Raw genomic sequence first — 17183 nt, 5'->3', positions numbered from 1 at the left:
GACGCACAAACGTCTTCATCCTCCAGCCGCTCAATCACAATGGCCGCACTTGTCGGTAATAGAGAAATATCCCATACTACGAATACCGTAAATATATAAAATGGATTTAGAATAATAAATTGTATTTTCAAAATCAATATGGATATTGTGGAGAAATTTTTTCATACACAAATGTAAAATATAAATTTAATGAAAATACGTTGCTAGAAAAAGGAAACGTGTTTGTTGTGACGTCAAGATTCGTGATAATGTTCTAATCAAATTTCAATGACCAGTAACAAATAAACATAAAACGTGACGTATTAGGGGCGCGGCCAATGGAATGACCGTTTTTTCCGGGAATTCAAAATTGCATTTTTTTTTACTGGACTGTATTTCATAGACCTTTATTAGGTACCTACTTTAAAAATGTTTAAAAATAAACGTGATATTTCCCTATTTTTTTTTTTTTTGAAATTTGAAATTTATTTATTAACCCTTACGGATTATTACATTCATTTTACAAAAGTAATATCTCATATTTTATTTATAGCCTGATGTTGATAATTATGTTTTTTACGCCTTTTGAAAAGTTTGTCTGAGTATTTTGTTTAGTTTTGTCCGGTAGTTTATTGTATACTTTCAGTCCGTGATTTATTAGTCTCGATTGTCCTTGTCTTGTTTTGGAATGTTGTATGTGGTATTGTTCTGATATTCTTGTATTATGTCCATGTTTATTACAATTAATTTCATGTTTTAGTTCTTTGTCTGGAATAATATCAGTGGCTAACTTAAGGATAAATTTTAAAGATTCTAGTTGAAAAAGTTCATTCACATTAGATTGTTCAGTTTTTTTAAGAGTTCTTGAGTTGGTGTTAGATAAGGGAGGTCATATAGAAGCTTCAATTTTTTATTTTGCTGTCGTTGTAGTCTGTTTACGTCATTTTGGTTTCCTGTTCCCCATAGCTGTTGCATATAAAATATTTTAGATTCGAAATAGGCTTTATACATAAGAATTTTATTTTATACTTATTTAAATAAGTTTTCATTTTAGACGAAACTAGAACAGCAGCCAAAAGTCGGTGTCCACTGAAAATCTTGTTTCGGTCAGTCGCTAATATTTACAAGCTAGGGTTTCCTAGGACAGCGGAGCCGATATCTTAACGGCCGTAGTAAGCGGTGATGCGGTGGACAGCCGTCGTAACGGTGACTAGTGAGTGGTTTCCTATAACACCGTTTTCCTAGGAAACCGTTACGACGGCTGTCCATCGCATCACCGCTCACTACGGCCGTTAAGATGCGGGCACCGCTGTCCTAGAAAATCCTAGCTATAGTGAATAGGTGATATAATGCGTTAAAATTACGTTGATAATACCACCCTAGGGCCCCGATTACAACGCTAAATTAACAGTTATCTTCAATTATATCTACAAAGTAAAATAAAGTTTTCTGTCTAAAAAATTGAATGTGCAAATATATTTTTTTTGTACATATTCAATTACATGTTCCCGATGAAGATATTAAAAATTTTCGTACAAATATCCACAATTTAGTACATCAATTTTAATTTTACTTTATAGACAGTCGAAGATAACTCTGATAACTTCCCATTGGAATCGGGGCCCAGGTAGTATTTCTTCTCCCATTAGTAAGGAGTGGACGTCCGTTTATCACCCGAAACCATGGCCACCTTATTACATAATTATTTTACATAATAAACGTAACGGCTGATCATTCGGTCAGTCGGAATGAATGACAAAATATATCATTCAATGTGGCGTGTGGTTATTCAGTCAAAATGTAATATGAGTAATCGTCGATTGGCCCTTCTACAATAGGGAGCCGTTTCGTAATATGACTAGCCAATATGTATTCTGGCTTAAATGACAATCTGACTACGACATATACGTACAGTGATCAACTTGACACTTCATATTTTTTGTTAATTTATGAAAAGTATCTTTTCAAAAGTTTTTTTTTTTTATCCAAGACTATACTTTTTTTATTTTACCTTAAATACTATAAATAATATTACTACTTTACTCACCGTACGAGAGAGCCAGTATGAAGTTTTGCTCGTGCTATAGAAATAAAAGTCTCGGGTTCAGACACCCTGTTCTTGTCTCCTTTCTGACGGAAGTATCAGGTGGTCCATCAGTCCATGACCCGAAGCGAACACTATACGGGTTCGAGTCCCGACACACAAAGCTCCAGAAAACCGCAACGTTCCAAGCACTTAACTGGAAAAATACAATGGTATTATTAAACATGTAAAAATGCAAAGTAATTTTAACATCCGAGTAAAATTAATGAAAATATATATTCAAGAGTACACGGCCAAAACAAGCTCAATACATTTTTTTTACGCATTTCGAGATATTAATTATTTTTTTTTGTCAAACGGAATATTCAAAATTTACGAAATGTAGCCCACACATGGGATCACAGCTTGTAAAAAAAAATCTAAATAACAAAATAATGTCTGCAACGACATCATTTTTGTAAGTTCAAGAAATGAGCTTATTTATACACAGTAAATGTTTTTGATGTAAAAACTTATATTTACGTAAAAGTTATTAATTTAAAAAATACTTGGTACACTTCCACTTATTTATTATTAACCAATTGGAATTCCATCAAGAATTATCAATAAATAATTTAAATGAAAGTACATGTTTTTGTTTCTTTTTTTCCATAATTGCATGTAAAAATATATATTCATCATCATTATCCTTCCCTTTCCGACCCTTATGGTGCATAGGGCACTGCATCGGTATACCAACGCAGCGTATCTTGATAATCTTTGTTACATGAAGGTAAGATGATCAGTTTTACGCTTCAGGTACCAGTTCAAGGACTATGAAATATTTTAGTGTGTAAAGTGGCCACTTAAACCAGCCAATGACATGTCAATGATGCAGGTTAATGTTACAATATCATAAGCCTTGTAAACGCCTAGGCTTCCATATTCCCTTTTCAAAAATGTTTTCCCTCATCGTTGTAACAAATTTAGACCCAAATAACTCTCTAGGGAGGAAATCCGGCCCATTTGAAAGTATTCTATGTAGACTCATGTGACATTATAGCCACATGAGGGTTAAAAGTGATCACATAACTTCACAACACTATCATATTGAAAAAGCAAAGACAAACACAGGACAGTCAAAAATACTACATAATGGACTTAAACACTACAACGACTTACCTTACTACTTGAAAACTTTTACTGGAGACAAATTTAAAATCAATCTCAAAAAGCACATGATGACTAAACTAACTAGACTAGACGAGACATAAAATGACTAGACAATATTAAATTTCTAATGTTACCCTAACGGGTTTTTTAAAATTGTAAATAAATAAAATAAAATTAATTTCTATAGTTCCATGTTTCTTTCTCTAATATTTCCTTCGTGTTTATTGAGATATTTGTCTCCTCAAATAAATTATAGTTTTTCAGTCCTATTCATGATTTCTGGTTAAATAAAATAGCTGTATCTTCGTACACAAATATTTTTCCTACGCATTTTACATTATGCAATTCCTTATGGCTTACAATACAAGACAGCTACGATTAAAACGTCAATTAATACATATCTTTATTCATGGTATGTTTGTTCAAATAACAAATTTGATTTCTTCATCAAAACATCTCAATAATTATAAAGGCGTACCGTAACAGTAATTTATTTATCGAAGTTCGCGAAGCTACGAGTATTAGTCAAGGCTTCAATCTTGGGTGGGCAGAATTAGGATACTTTCTAGAGAAGATGAGTTTATATTTTACATGAATGGAATTTCAAACAGTATTACACTGCAAAATTTAGCCGGAACTTTGCTTTGAATTTCTATATAGATAGATATTTAAGTATGAAGTTCGAAGTTAAAATAAATATTTAACCACTTTCTGCAGGTTTGCCAACAATTACCCTAGGATCGGTACTATTGGTATTATATTAACGATTTATCTTTCATTATAATTGCATTATTTATGAAATGAGTATTCATTTTCAATTTATTTTTCTTTATTTCGTAATGTTGTAATCATATGAAATATTTTCCTTTGTGTTATTATCGTATGTAAATTATTTTTACACGATGAAAATTTTTATGTGCCTACTTTAGTTAAGCTACAGAATAAATTACGGAGAACTGTACGTAAAAAACATATTAAATGTCCATTTGGTATAAAGAAACCTTATGTACTTTTGAAAAAAAATTATGTCTATTTTCTTATTATCATGAAATTTTCTTTCTTTTAGATAGAGTAAGCTTTTGCTACAGGTATTTTTCAATGGCTTATTTTAATTTTTTGTCTGAATTAATTTGGACTACAAGAAAATTTGTCCCTTTTAGCCATAAAATTTGTTAAGGAAAGCTGCATTAAAACAATAAACATAGAATTCTTAGGTCTGTCAACAAACATACCAGTCTTGATTTCTTATAACAAGTTGTCCTCTTTCAAACGATCACTGAATCAAATTAAATTATAAACACCTCTCTCGCGCTTCCACTCCCACCATGTTTACCATATACCATTGTGTCTTTCTACTTTCCTTTATAATAATTTTCCATGCATAAATATGTCCTTAAAAATGCCCATTGGTCGTATGTAAAAACACATAAATAAAACGTTAAACCTTTGCATAAAAATATGAGTTATTATTGAACGTAGTTATACAGAAAACAGCCAGCCATAGAAAAGTGAAACTGAATAGCCATTTGGTGAAAAAAGTAAATTATAAAATCTACACAAAATCTTGTATGTTTTTGACTTTAACAAACTATTAACAATGAATACATAAGTTTTTTTATATATTACAAACAATAATCTTATTGTGTATTTGACCAGTTTAAAAGATTTTTTAAGTACCATAAGATTTTCCTAGTTTTGTGGGCGTTTTCTGCAAATTGAGAAATGCCGTTTTTGTGATCGACACCTTTTTCCGGAGGTGATTAATACAGTTTTTTTTTTATATAAAAGCGGTCTGATTGTTTTTAGTAGAACATAGAATCGACCTTACTTCACCTGATAACATCAATATCTAATTTTTCCGAAATTGTGGACTGGCTGCTCTCTGCATAACTACGTTCTATTGGTATTCTATTACCTACATTTTATTTCATCGATACACATTTCCAACTTATCACTTTTTTTAAATGAAAAATATATTTCCACATTTTTTGTATTGTAAAACGAGTGTGTTTGCCTTCTTATGAAATACAGTAGGAGTTTTCATCTGCATCCAAGGTTTAATCACGTTAATATGATTCGAATTGGTTTTGGTACTGACATTGCAATTCCAAAAATAATATAAATATTTGTATATGCATATAATTGTTATAAAACACGCCTAAATTGTCTTATCGATTTTTAAAGAAATATTTTTTTTTTAAATAAGCGTAGTCCAAGTTCACCTGTCAGTACTTCATAGTACCTTGCACAGCAGGCGCTAGAGAACGTGTTGACTTTCCAATTTAATTGCTTTTCTGGTCCGCTGACCAAGCCTGGTCACTTTACGAATTTCAAAGGGAAGTCGTGAGATATGCATTAGGGACTAAACGCGAAATGCTTCTTGTAATTGGTGGACTATAAAGATGGCCGACACACTCTAAGAGAAACACCACCATATAAATTAATTGTCTCGTGACGTAATATCGAAATGTAAAGATTTAAACCCCAGGTTCAGGCGGATGAAGAATTCTTATCAATATTATAAATGTGAAAGTGTGTTTGTTTGTTTGTGTTTCCTTTACGTCTCAACGAAGCGACCTATTGACATTTTTTTTGCATAGTGATAGCCGGAGAGGTGAGAAGTAAAATGCGATACTTATTTTTTATCCCGAATCGAAAAAAGTAAATATGTATGTATCAACAATGAGCAACATTATTTGAAAATTAGTAGGCGGTAAGGTGGAATGTCAAAACGAATGAATTTCAAATTATTTTTTCTTTGAATTTCTATTATTGACTTGCTTTATCTGTGGTTAGTTTGGTTTGCTTTTTGTTTTTGTTTTATCGTAGGATTTTGGATTATATAAATATTTATTCAATTGATAACAATATGTATATAATATAGACATAAATGATTTTAAATAATTTCTTTGTATGTCACAGCTTTAAAATGGTATTTTAATGAATTACTGCATAATGTTATAAAATTTATTGTAAAATATAATCCATCAAATAATTATTTAAATTTATTTCAACAGAGAGGAAAAACATTTTTGAGAAGGGAATATGGAAGTCTAGGCATTTACAGGGCTTATGACTTGTCATTGGCTGGTTTAAGTGGCCACTTTACACACTGTGTAACATTCACCATTCTGCCCATATTTGAACATCCACATTTCCTCAACTCTTCCATCTGTTGACTTTTGTGAAGTAAAAGAGCTGAAACCTTTATCACGTGGGTGAGATTCATCCGGCTGAATCAAATCACCTACTAGGCAACGCCTGAAAACAATTTTCCAATTTTCATACTTCTTCTTTTACAATAAATTTAAATAAGAACAACTCCCTAGGGAGGAAATCCAGCCAATCTGCAAGCATTTGGACATACTCAAACATTGTTGAAATAATTATTGTTGTTTCTGAATATTTTAAGCTCTCATTATGTAAATAGAAATAAGTTCTCTTAAATTACCTTTACTTCTAGAATAGTTTACCTTTGTCAAATAAGTTTCAATTATATATTATATGTATTTTCGTTGTAAAATATGTATTATCAACGTTTTGGGTGTTTTTCAAAATAATGTTTATTATTATTGATTATCGATTTTCGTTTTATTTCCAATTATTGTTATTTTAATTTTAAGATCTATTATGTTAAAGTTGTTAGAGGTTTATCTTTTTTTTCTGTCTTGTCTGTAATATTGTTTTGCCTCCATTTAAAATACTGTTTGTTTCTGGCTAGTATTACCAAGAATGGTAAACGCCATAATAAATGAAAAAAAAAAAAAAAAAAAAAAGGATTTTGAACTTGTGAACAGAATAAGGATATTACGTCACCGTGTACTAACGGATCATCGTATTTTTTTCATAGTGATAGTAAGAAGACGAAGCTACTTCCAATCCCGACAAAATGTATCATTCCATCGGGGAAATTCTTATTAATAAACAAAAACTATTGATAAACGGCACAACTTATTAATTAGCTAAATAATGTCTCCCTAATACCACGTAAGCAAAGTTGCGGGTAAAAGCTAGTTTAGTCATATGTGTGAAATATAACCAGAACCCTGGACGAGTGTTTTCGACTCGATAGCTGCTCTTAGGTTAAAATCCTTTATAAGGAATCCGATTAGAAATCGATTGGAATATCTAGTTACCCGCTTCGTTGTGTAGAGGTTGACGAGTTCGCCAACCATTATTGAGGTCCTGGGTCCGATTCTTAGCAGAATGGGCGTGAAATATTAATTTCAAAGGTTGTTTGATCTGCAATATTTCATCGTCCCTGGACTGACACCTGAAGTGTAGGACTAATCACTTCACCACCTTCATCTAACAGACGATCGAAATGTACAACATTTCATTTTTATTTTATTTTATGTTTATTTATTAAAGAAAAACAAAAGTTGTTATTTTATAAGAATACAAAATATAAAAAATAGTACATACACCCAGTTTAAGTTTTTCACAAATATAATGAGAGAAGATGTTACATAGTAAAGAGAAAAAGAATATAGTATATAAGACATGAGAAAAAAAAGAGCTCGTAAAAAGATTAAGGGATGAGGAAATAGAGTGGAGGGGTGGAGGAGAGGGATTTTCATAATATAGCTGACCAATTCAAAATTTTGATATCATAATAAAATAAACATATTTAAAGGAACATAAACTTATTACACACTGACAAATGTTTCATTTTACAGTGTTTCAAAAAGTTTTTTTTTTGTTTTGAAGTCACAAAAGTTTGTAATAAAAATATCTAAATGCGGACAAAGTAAATTAAATTTGGAGCAGCTACGATAAATAAACGAGTTTTGAACATATTTTTTTTTGGGCAATGAATTATAAAAAAAAAGAACTTGTCGTGTTGACTTTATTTATTTTACACTAGTGCTCTATGCACCATTGGGTGAAAAGAGAATGATGACGATGGCTAGTAAATATTTGTATATAACCATATACAGACTTTTTAATGTCTACCGGTTGCGAAGCGTACCCTTCTTAGGACTGTCATTACATTAACATGTATGAAAACACTAAAATACACTGTCACGTTTACCATCAACACATCATACAAAGTATTCAAGAAAATATTTTATAATATGCAAAGCTTAGGAGATGCGACAACCATCGATTCTAATTAGCCAGAAACTCAAATGCACGCAACGATCTATGGAAAGACAGATGCTGGGTGAATGTCCAAGAGAAAAAAAAAGAATTAAAGAAATAAGGCACTGAACTGAAGTCGAGGATATTAAAGATCGTACAGTAAAATTAAAATGGCATTCGACAGGGCGTTTTTCTAGGCAAAATGATGGCAGGTGAACACCCAGAATAATAAAGTGGAGACCAAGGACAAACAAAAGAGGTATGGAAGACCACAAAAAAGATGGGTCGACATTTTCTCCATTGCCGGTAAAACATGAATGATAAAAGATGGTGATGGAAAAGAGTGGAGGCGTTTAGAAGAGGCCTTTAACCAGCAGTGAAGAAAACAAGACCGGAAAATAAGAAAGTAGAAGAAATCAAATTAAAATAATAGCATTACAAAACAATTATAATATTATGAAAATGGCGCTATGTAAGTTATTCATAATAATACGGTTAAATCTATTAATACAATAGTATGTTCTTCCCCGGGACTTCAATAGAAATGCGTCACTGTAAATGTAATTTATTTATACATTTATGAATGCCAATAATTCATACAAATCCGAGTTCGATCAATTGCATCGCCATTTATAGACGCAGAATTACATACCTCATAATAACACAACTCAATTAAAATAATTGAACTATACATAGACACGAACCATATACAACAGCGATAAATCATTTCTCGTCTCAGAGAGGGATTTATTTATTTGTTCATCTGTTTATGTACACTCGAAGTATAAATCGATCAATGTTATGATAAAAAAATGTAATAATTTCAGGTAAATATACATTTATAAATCTACGAAAACTCTCGGTCAATAGATAAATTCTCTAATTAATTTCATTGAATAATTTGTCTTATGTGCAGATAGTCCTCGGCGTATAAAAAATACTTCCAGCAGAGAACGACTAAATATTGTTAATTGTAAATAATAATGCTTCGAAAACTACATGGGAATAATATCACATGTATGGATATTATTAGATTTCATGAATTTGATCAGTACATGAAGATCAAAAATTTTGGAATTTCGTATATATGAATTCACCCATTATATAAAATACATTTGCACCCCAAAATAACGATGGCACAGCTCAAAAACACCAAATTAAAAATTTGTGCTTTAAGAACTCTTTCATCTTTCTAAAAAACAAACTCAAATAAATATGTTTTGTAAAGCGAGTTTCGATAAATATAGTACTGCGAAAATTACCAAATAAATGGAACCTCAATTTCTAAAAACTTTAATAATATTTGTTATTATTGCCTACTTTCTTGAAAGGGCAGATTTGCACACACCCACGCTACCAGTAAACCATTATTCGTTTACTAAAACTAATGCAGAAATAAAAGTTTACTCAATAATGAAGTTCAGTGTAATTTTTAATTGTTTTTTTTGTTAATAAACTATTAAACGAAGCCAACTTTTATTTTTGTTTATTCTTATATATGTATCGTATTATCAGCGCTATGACTTTTTAAAGTTTTGTATTTCTGAAATAACTCCTCATGTGACGTCAGAGGTTCTTCTCTGTCAATCTTCCGATCGGTTCGTTTACAGTAAGCGAACCCGATTTACTTCACATCTCTCATATCATTGGTTGGTTCATATGAGCCAGTGACGTCGTTCAAAGTAGTACGTTTTTATTAAAATATTTTTTTTGTACATTTTCAAGAAACTTTGCGATACAATTTAATGCTCTAATTTTTACCGCGCGCAAAAAAACATTTTTGTATTCAATTTCCCGTAGGGCAGAAGTTCCTTTTTATGGCACATATTTTTATCAGAAAGATAAAGCTATGATTATGTCACTCTTATTTATTTAATTCGACTAAAATCGTATCGGATAATATTGCCATTTTTGGCTAAACTCCAAAATGTAAATTTTTGACTTTTCAGAGCCTAATACCCGTATGCAGAGACAAACCTTAAGGTGAGGAAAGTACATTCTATTGTCTTCACCTTCGGGTTATTCCCTGCTTTTGAAATAAGAATGTACTTTCCTCACCTTAAGTTTTGTCTCTGCATACGGATATAAATGCTTTAAACATAACGCTTTATTCGTAAGAAAATTATACTTTGATAAAGAAGCTTGTTTGGCTTTGAAATCGGTCGGTAGAAAAAAAAGGTGGTTTAAATCAAAGTAATTACAATTTGTTTTTATAGTATTTATTTTATTATAATTAACAACTTCCAAGTGAGTTCTTCAAATATATTTTTTTTACGCCATTATGATTGTCATGCTGGTAATTATAAAACTGCTTCATAATATTTCGAGTTTTCTTCGAAATTCATACATTTTTTCATAAAATACTGTTTCGAGAGGATTTTATATGATATCACGCTGTTCTTTCTGTGACATGTTGAACAGCACCGATCTAATGTTGCCCCTCCCGCTAGTGTAGAGGTACAGTGAAAAATTGGGAGGGGGAGTGCATTTAAAAAGTTAAGCACAAAATCCAGATTGTTGTGGTTATGGCTGGAAAAAGGCGACCAAATAGCAAAAAGCACACGTGCAAACTAACCAACAGATCAAAAATTATTAAACTGCTGAACGATGAATTGTAATGTTTATTTAATTATTTTAATAATTTTGATACATTCTTAACATTATGGGTAGTATTATGCAAACAATGAAATCAATTTGATACCCCTCTTAGACCCGGAAAGATTAAAGAAAATCAATATTTTAGATTTTATGGCTTGCCCTAACATTTCAATTTCGGGGCCATTTTCACCAAGTTGTAAATAGCTCACTATAAGGAAATGGGTATCAAGTTGTGGGAGTTGACTTGTGCCATTATTATTGCTCATATTCAAATGACATGGTTTCACTCATTCATTTAGTACATAAAACTATTTATATAATCATCATCAAAGTAAATCTGGATTTGTAAGAACAAGATGAATGTATAATACGAAAAAATATTAATTCATCGATATCAAGTGTTATTTATTTATTTTTAAGAAACAAACAGTCGACAATGATATAGTAACATTTAAAAAAATACAGTTTAAAGACAGACCAGCAAAGTTTCTAAATAAGAATCACACATATTGTTAAATTGAGATTACAACAAAAGGGTGTGTTTATGTGTATTTGTATGAGAGTAAGTGTAGATGTGTGTTTATGTGTATTAGTGTAGGAGTAAGTGTTCAGGTGTGTGTATCATTAAATAGTAAGTGGGATCGTATCGGAGCCAGTGTCTTTATTTAAGCTAGGGTTTCCTAGGACAGCGGTGCCCGTATTTTAACGGCCGTAGTGAACGGTGATGCAGTGGACAGCCGTCGTAAAGGTGATTAGAGAGTGGTTTCCTAGGAAAACGGTGTTAAATGGTGTTGATAACACCGTTTTCCTAGAAAACCACACTCTAGTCACCTTTACGACGGCTGTCCATTGCATCACCGTTCACTACGGCCGTTAAAATATGGGCACCGCTGTCCTAGGAAACCCTAGCTTTATTTATAAATAAATTAAGGGGCATGTAAAATAAATCAATAGATTAATAAAAAGCATTATAGTTATCAACAATATTTTGAGTTTGTCTAAATTTTTGTAGACAAGGACTGGATTCAACTCCCTGGGAAGCTGTTTATATTAACATATTACAACAAAGATAAAGAACATTTAAGAGAAGGTAATATAGAAGTCTAGGCATCTACAGGGCTTATGACCTGTCAATGGCTGGTTTGATAAATCCACCCGGTTCCATGAAGAATTATAGAAATTGAAGAATATCATTTTCATTCGTTGCCTAGTATGTAGGTGAAAAAATTAAATTAGATGAATCTCACCCGCATAAATAAAGGATTCAGCTCTTTAACTTCACAAACATCAACAGATGAAAGAATTGAAGGAATATAAATGTTCAAATATGGGCAGAATGGTGAATGTGTAAAGTGGCCACTTAAACCAGCTATTGACAGGCCACGAGCCTTGTAGATGCCTAGACTTCTATATTACCTTCTTTTAAATATGTCATTATAGTTAGTTAGTTGTCAGAAAAAAATCCAAGATAGATTTTTTTTCTCAATTGGTCTGGGTGTTGTGGTGTATTTTTCATTACCTCCTTCCATATCCCCTTTACCCCACCTGCTGACAAGCCTCAAAATAAGGCTTAGCGGGTTATTCCTTTTAAAAAATAAAAAAAAACGAACAAACACGAAAAATGCCTTAACTGCTTTAAAATAATTATTTCAAATAATGTATCCTTATGTAAAGAAATGGAATTGCCGATTTGATAAATATTACTATAAACTTCGTCCCAAATGTAACAATGTCATCGTTCCACCGAAAAAGGAGAAGTTTCATTAAGTACCTACTTAACCGGTTTCTGGTGCACTTTAATTAGGTACGTGTTGTCCCATTTCGAGAAATAACCCGTGGACCACAGCGAAAATTCCACTGGCCTCAATACAAAATATTTGCAAACAAAAAGTGGAAATATGTGGAATGTTCACATTAATTTTATAATTTAATGTAATGTATTTATTCAGACAGTTGTACAAAAAAATTAACATCTAGTTGCCCGCCTCGTTGTGTAGTGGTTGACGCGTTCGTATACCATTCTTGAGACCTCGTGTTTGATTCCTGGCAGGGGGATGTAAAATATTGATTTTATAGGTTTTTAGAACTGTTTTATTTCATTGTTCTGGACTGGCATCTAAGGCGTGAGACTGTTCATCTTACCTTCATATAGCATAACAGATAATCGAACTCTGATGCATTTGGTTTAACAATGCAGTGCTATTTGCACCACTGGGTACGGAAAAGCGGATGTTGGTAATGATAAATGATATGATGGGTACAGGAAAGATTAGATGGATATCAATTTTTCTGTGTTTTTAACTAATAATGGCTTCTAACAACAGTAACACATGATCTATATTTATATTTAATAAAATTTGTCATAAAGGCTCTACTCTCCAAGATAATTGAACAAGAAAAAAACGCATAAAAGGCGGATGTCGGTTAAATACTAAAAAAATGCAACGATAATTTCATTACAATATTTTTAGTGTGTACAAATGTTTGTAGACAAACGACTGGATTTTTCTACATAGGAAGTTATTAAGGTTTACAAATAACAACAAAAATATTTAAAAAATTCGAGAAGAAAATTTGGAAGTTTACACATTTTAACTCACACAAAATACTATATTCAAACCAATTGGTTCAAGAAGAACTATAAAAATTGAAAAGAATCATTTTTGGGCGTTGCCTAGTATGTGATATAATTCAGTCAGATGAAATTCTTCATAAAAAATAAAGGTTTCTGCTCTTTTACTTTACTCAAATCAACAGATGGAAGAATCGAAGAAATATGGATGCTCAAATATAGGCAAAATGGTGAATGTTACACAGTGTAAAGTGTCCACTTAAAGCAGATAATGACAGCTTACAAACCCTGTAAATTCTTAAACTTCCACATGTCCTTCTTGAAAAAAAAAAGTTTTACAACTTTGTTGTAATTTGTAAACGACAATTTAATCATATTAAAAAAAAAACATTTAAGATCATACAAAACAGTGTAGGTTATTTTATTAAGCGGGTTCTTTTATATTTATATGTTTATTTTAATATTCATCAAAAAAAAAAACAGAAAACATAATCCTCCACCCTTCATATTTCAAACAACTCATTAAAAAAAATGTTTCTTAATCATTTAGACGCTCTGTGATTAAACTAGCTACCTATGAACCATCGCCATCCCACGAATCCACAAACCAGAACCCCTAATCTCTCGTTTGAGATCCAGATTATTTTGAGTTGCCTTGATTCTTGTTTTCGGGAGTCTGAACAATCACTTCCCCGCGTAGGTTGGCAAAGAATTTCGTTATCACGTTGAATATTACTGAACATCTATCAGGGGCCAATCGTCAAAATAAGCGATTATGCACAGTTTACTATTACATTTGACTTTCGATATTAATGTTTTATAGAAAACATATTTCTGCAAAAATAAATAAAATTATTTATGTTTATAATAAATCACCACCACCGTTCATATCTTCCTACAAAAAAATATCTATGAAGTGCGCCCAGCGCCCAGCCCGTTCTCAGTGAACGATGAAACTAGCCGATTACCTCAGCTTATTCCTCCGTACAAAAATGTACATCATATTTTTCATCTTTAACCTAAGTCAGCTTTTTTAGTCCTAAACAAGCTTGCAGACTACAAATACTATTTGAAGATTCTCTATTTGAAAACTAGTGTTTCGAACATTATTTCCGAAGGACTATTTTTCTTTGATAGAATACCATTGGCATATTATGTATCATATAGGACATGTGACGTTCGCAGTGGCCATTTTTGGCATTATTAATTTTAAAAGGAATCGGCCAGCGCTCAGTGTTGCCAGTTACTGCTAAATGTCACTGTGGTATTTGTTAATAAACTTTTGTACAATTATTGTATGAAAATAGTGTAGAATAAAGCTACGTATGTCGCGTGGTTAGTAATAATTGTTTGAGTTGATTTTCACAGAACCACAGAAAAAAAAGGCATTTACAATTATGTTACTAACATATTATTTATTTATGTGCAGGTACAAATTAATGATCATTTTTTGAAGATTACCTATAAAATAAATCGCGGCTTGCCACTGACATCTATTCCGTCAACAATTATTTCCTTTTTAATTTAAATTTTATCAATACTAACGTATTTAAAATTATTCATTGCTTAAGCGAAGTCAACATAATATGAAAGCAAACCTTTATGTATCTGACACATTTCAATTTTACATCCAAAAATATTATTTTATCTAATACATGTGTTTTACTGGTTGCTATTTTATTATTTCACTGGCGTTCTATTAAAATAGCATGGCATGTTAAAAGCTCTAGGGGAAATGCTTATCATATTTCAGAAAGGTTTTAGACTTCAAAAATTGATATCATTTTTTGCACCCCAAGGTTTTTTAAAAATATTTTTTACATTATAAAAATCCAATTGAGGTATAAGGAACGTATTTTTTATGTTTCACCGTGTAATACCTCGTGTTAATTACAGTCATCGTCTTCTTCTTGAGGTGCCTTGTCAGATCCCCCGACGTTGGCGATCACTACAGCGAAAGCACCTCGGTCCTGCGCTACTCCGCAGCCAGGACAACTGCTTATTGTATGTATTCGCCATAGTAATTCCTGGGAAAAGATGACCAGAGTGGTTTCCCGTTGCCTTCTCTAGTGGATTTTTCTGTCGGGGTTACCTTCCCTTAGCTGGTTGGTTCTGGTTTGCAGGCGCCAGAAACTCGCCTTGCATCCTCTTGTTATCTGCTGCGATCACACCGTTACGATTGTGATCCCACTGTCCGGGGTTCGCGACGTGGACGCTAACGAGTAGGACTAGTCAGTAGTGTTGCCGATGGAATGCAACTGGGCGTTTGCAGCATTTTATAGAATCACACCCTTCAGCAAGATGTGACTCACTGTGACTCTACTGACAGTTTGAACCACAGTCATCATATGCTTTTTAATTGCTATTTTTAATTTGTCTCTAATATATTTTTTAAGTAATCAGATGAATCACAGTAATGTTGTCTAATGTGTAGTATTTTTTACTGTTCTGCGTTTGTTCTTAGTTTATTTAAGTAAAAATCATTTTTTAATTTCAATTTTCAGAAATTTATTTTTTTTTATTTTTACCCCCAAAGTCCGTCGAATCAATTTTTACAAATATTAACATATTTATTATCTACATACCCCTAGAATGCTTTTATATTGCAGGTATGAAATTAAACCTAAAGGTTTTCATGGTACAACGAGTAAATTGTAGGTACTTACATAATAAACAACAACAAGAATAAAGAAGTATAAATGACATCATCTTTATAAACATAAAGATATAATAATACACATAAGAAGGTTCGACATCATTAACGGCGACTTCCGTGGTGTAGTGGTCAAGGCGCTTGACTCACACACGGAAGGTTCCGGGTTCGATTCCCGGTGAGAACACAAAAAATTCAATGTGATTTTTCTCAAGTCTGGGTGATCTGTGATGTAATTCACAACTGTAATTGGGTCTCCTGGCCTGTTGTTGTGCAAAAAAAAAATGAAATGAAATAATTAAGCGAAATAATTAAATGTGTAAAGACATTAACACTTTTAGTGAAAACATTAAAGTTTATAGTCGGCATTATTTAAGAGTAGATAAGCAAAATAGAAAATGTCAGAGAGATTTACAGCATTCGAATAATGAAAATTATTCTGATTTTATCGCCGAAAGAGTTTTCACTCTAAAAACTGACAATGAAAAACGTGAAAGCCGGTAAAGTCTGACTATTGGAGAATTTACAAAATAATTATGTTTACCAGGGCTGGTATTCCGAACGCGTTTACAGCGCGCTATAATGCGTATTTAGTACGTAAAAACGCGCTATACCGCGCTATGATTTCGTTTAGAATACTAGCCCTGGCATGTATTACAAGTAGTGGCAAATGGTGATTTTATTTACAGGTAAGCTATAAAAAATCATATATTTGTACCTACATAGAAGAACCATAATCTTATGTAAGTAATATATATTATACATTTATATTTTTCTGTGGTTCTGTGTAATACAACAATTCTCATCCATGAAATCAACTCAAACGACGTAACTTTGTGATATATTTATATTATATAGATATATTATCCATTACTTTAATACACAACTAGGTATTCAATTAAAATTTCTTCTGTTCGAATTGTTCTAGAAATTAATAGTGCGAAAATCGGCCGCGTCGAGCGCCATATGTCCTGCAATATGACGCATGAAAGTAATTATGGTCTTATGTCAAAAGAAGCATCTCAAAGAAAAATAGCCCTTAAGAAATAATATTTGAAATACTGTTTTCTAAATCAAGAATCTTCAAATAGTTTGTGTAA

The 17183-nt window shown here is 31.9% G+C and overlaps 1 long non-coding RNA gene across 1 annotated transcript in view; it reads right to left on the bottom strand.

The window, feature by feature from the left end:
• Positions 1-17183, bottom strand: part of LOC148275480 (uncharacterized) — a 154901-nt gene that overhangs the window by 79409 nt on the left and 58309 nt on the right. The window contains exon 2 of the long non-coding RNA XR_015824014.1: positions 2027-2219. This is a non-coding gene — a long non-coding RNA (uncharacterized LOC148275480). The remainder of the gene's footprint in view (positions 1-2026; positions 2220-17183) is intronic.

Source organism: Micrasema longulum, unplaced genomic scaffold (assembly GCF_059751315.1).
Source record: "Micrasema longulum isolate JH-2025_06_02 unplaced genomic scaffold, ASM5975131v1 h1tg001415l, whole genome shotgun sequence".
NCBI classification, from domain to species: Eukaryota; Metazoa; Arthropoda; class Insecta; order Trichoptera; family Brachycentridae; genus Micrasema; species Micrasema longulum.
The sequence above is the reverse complement of the archived record's forward strand: the minus strand, read 5'-3'. Positions and strand labels throughout refer to the sequence as shown.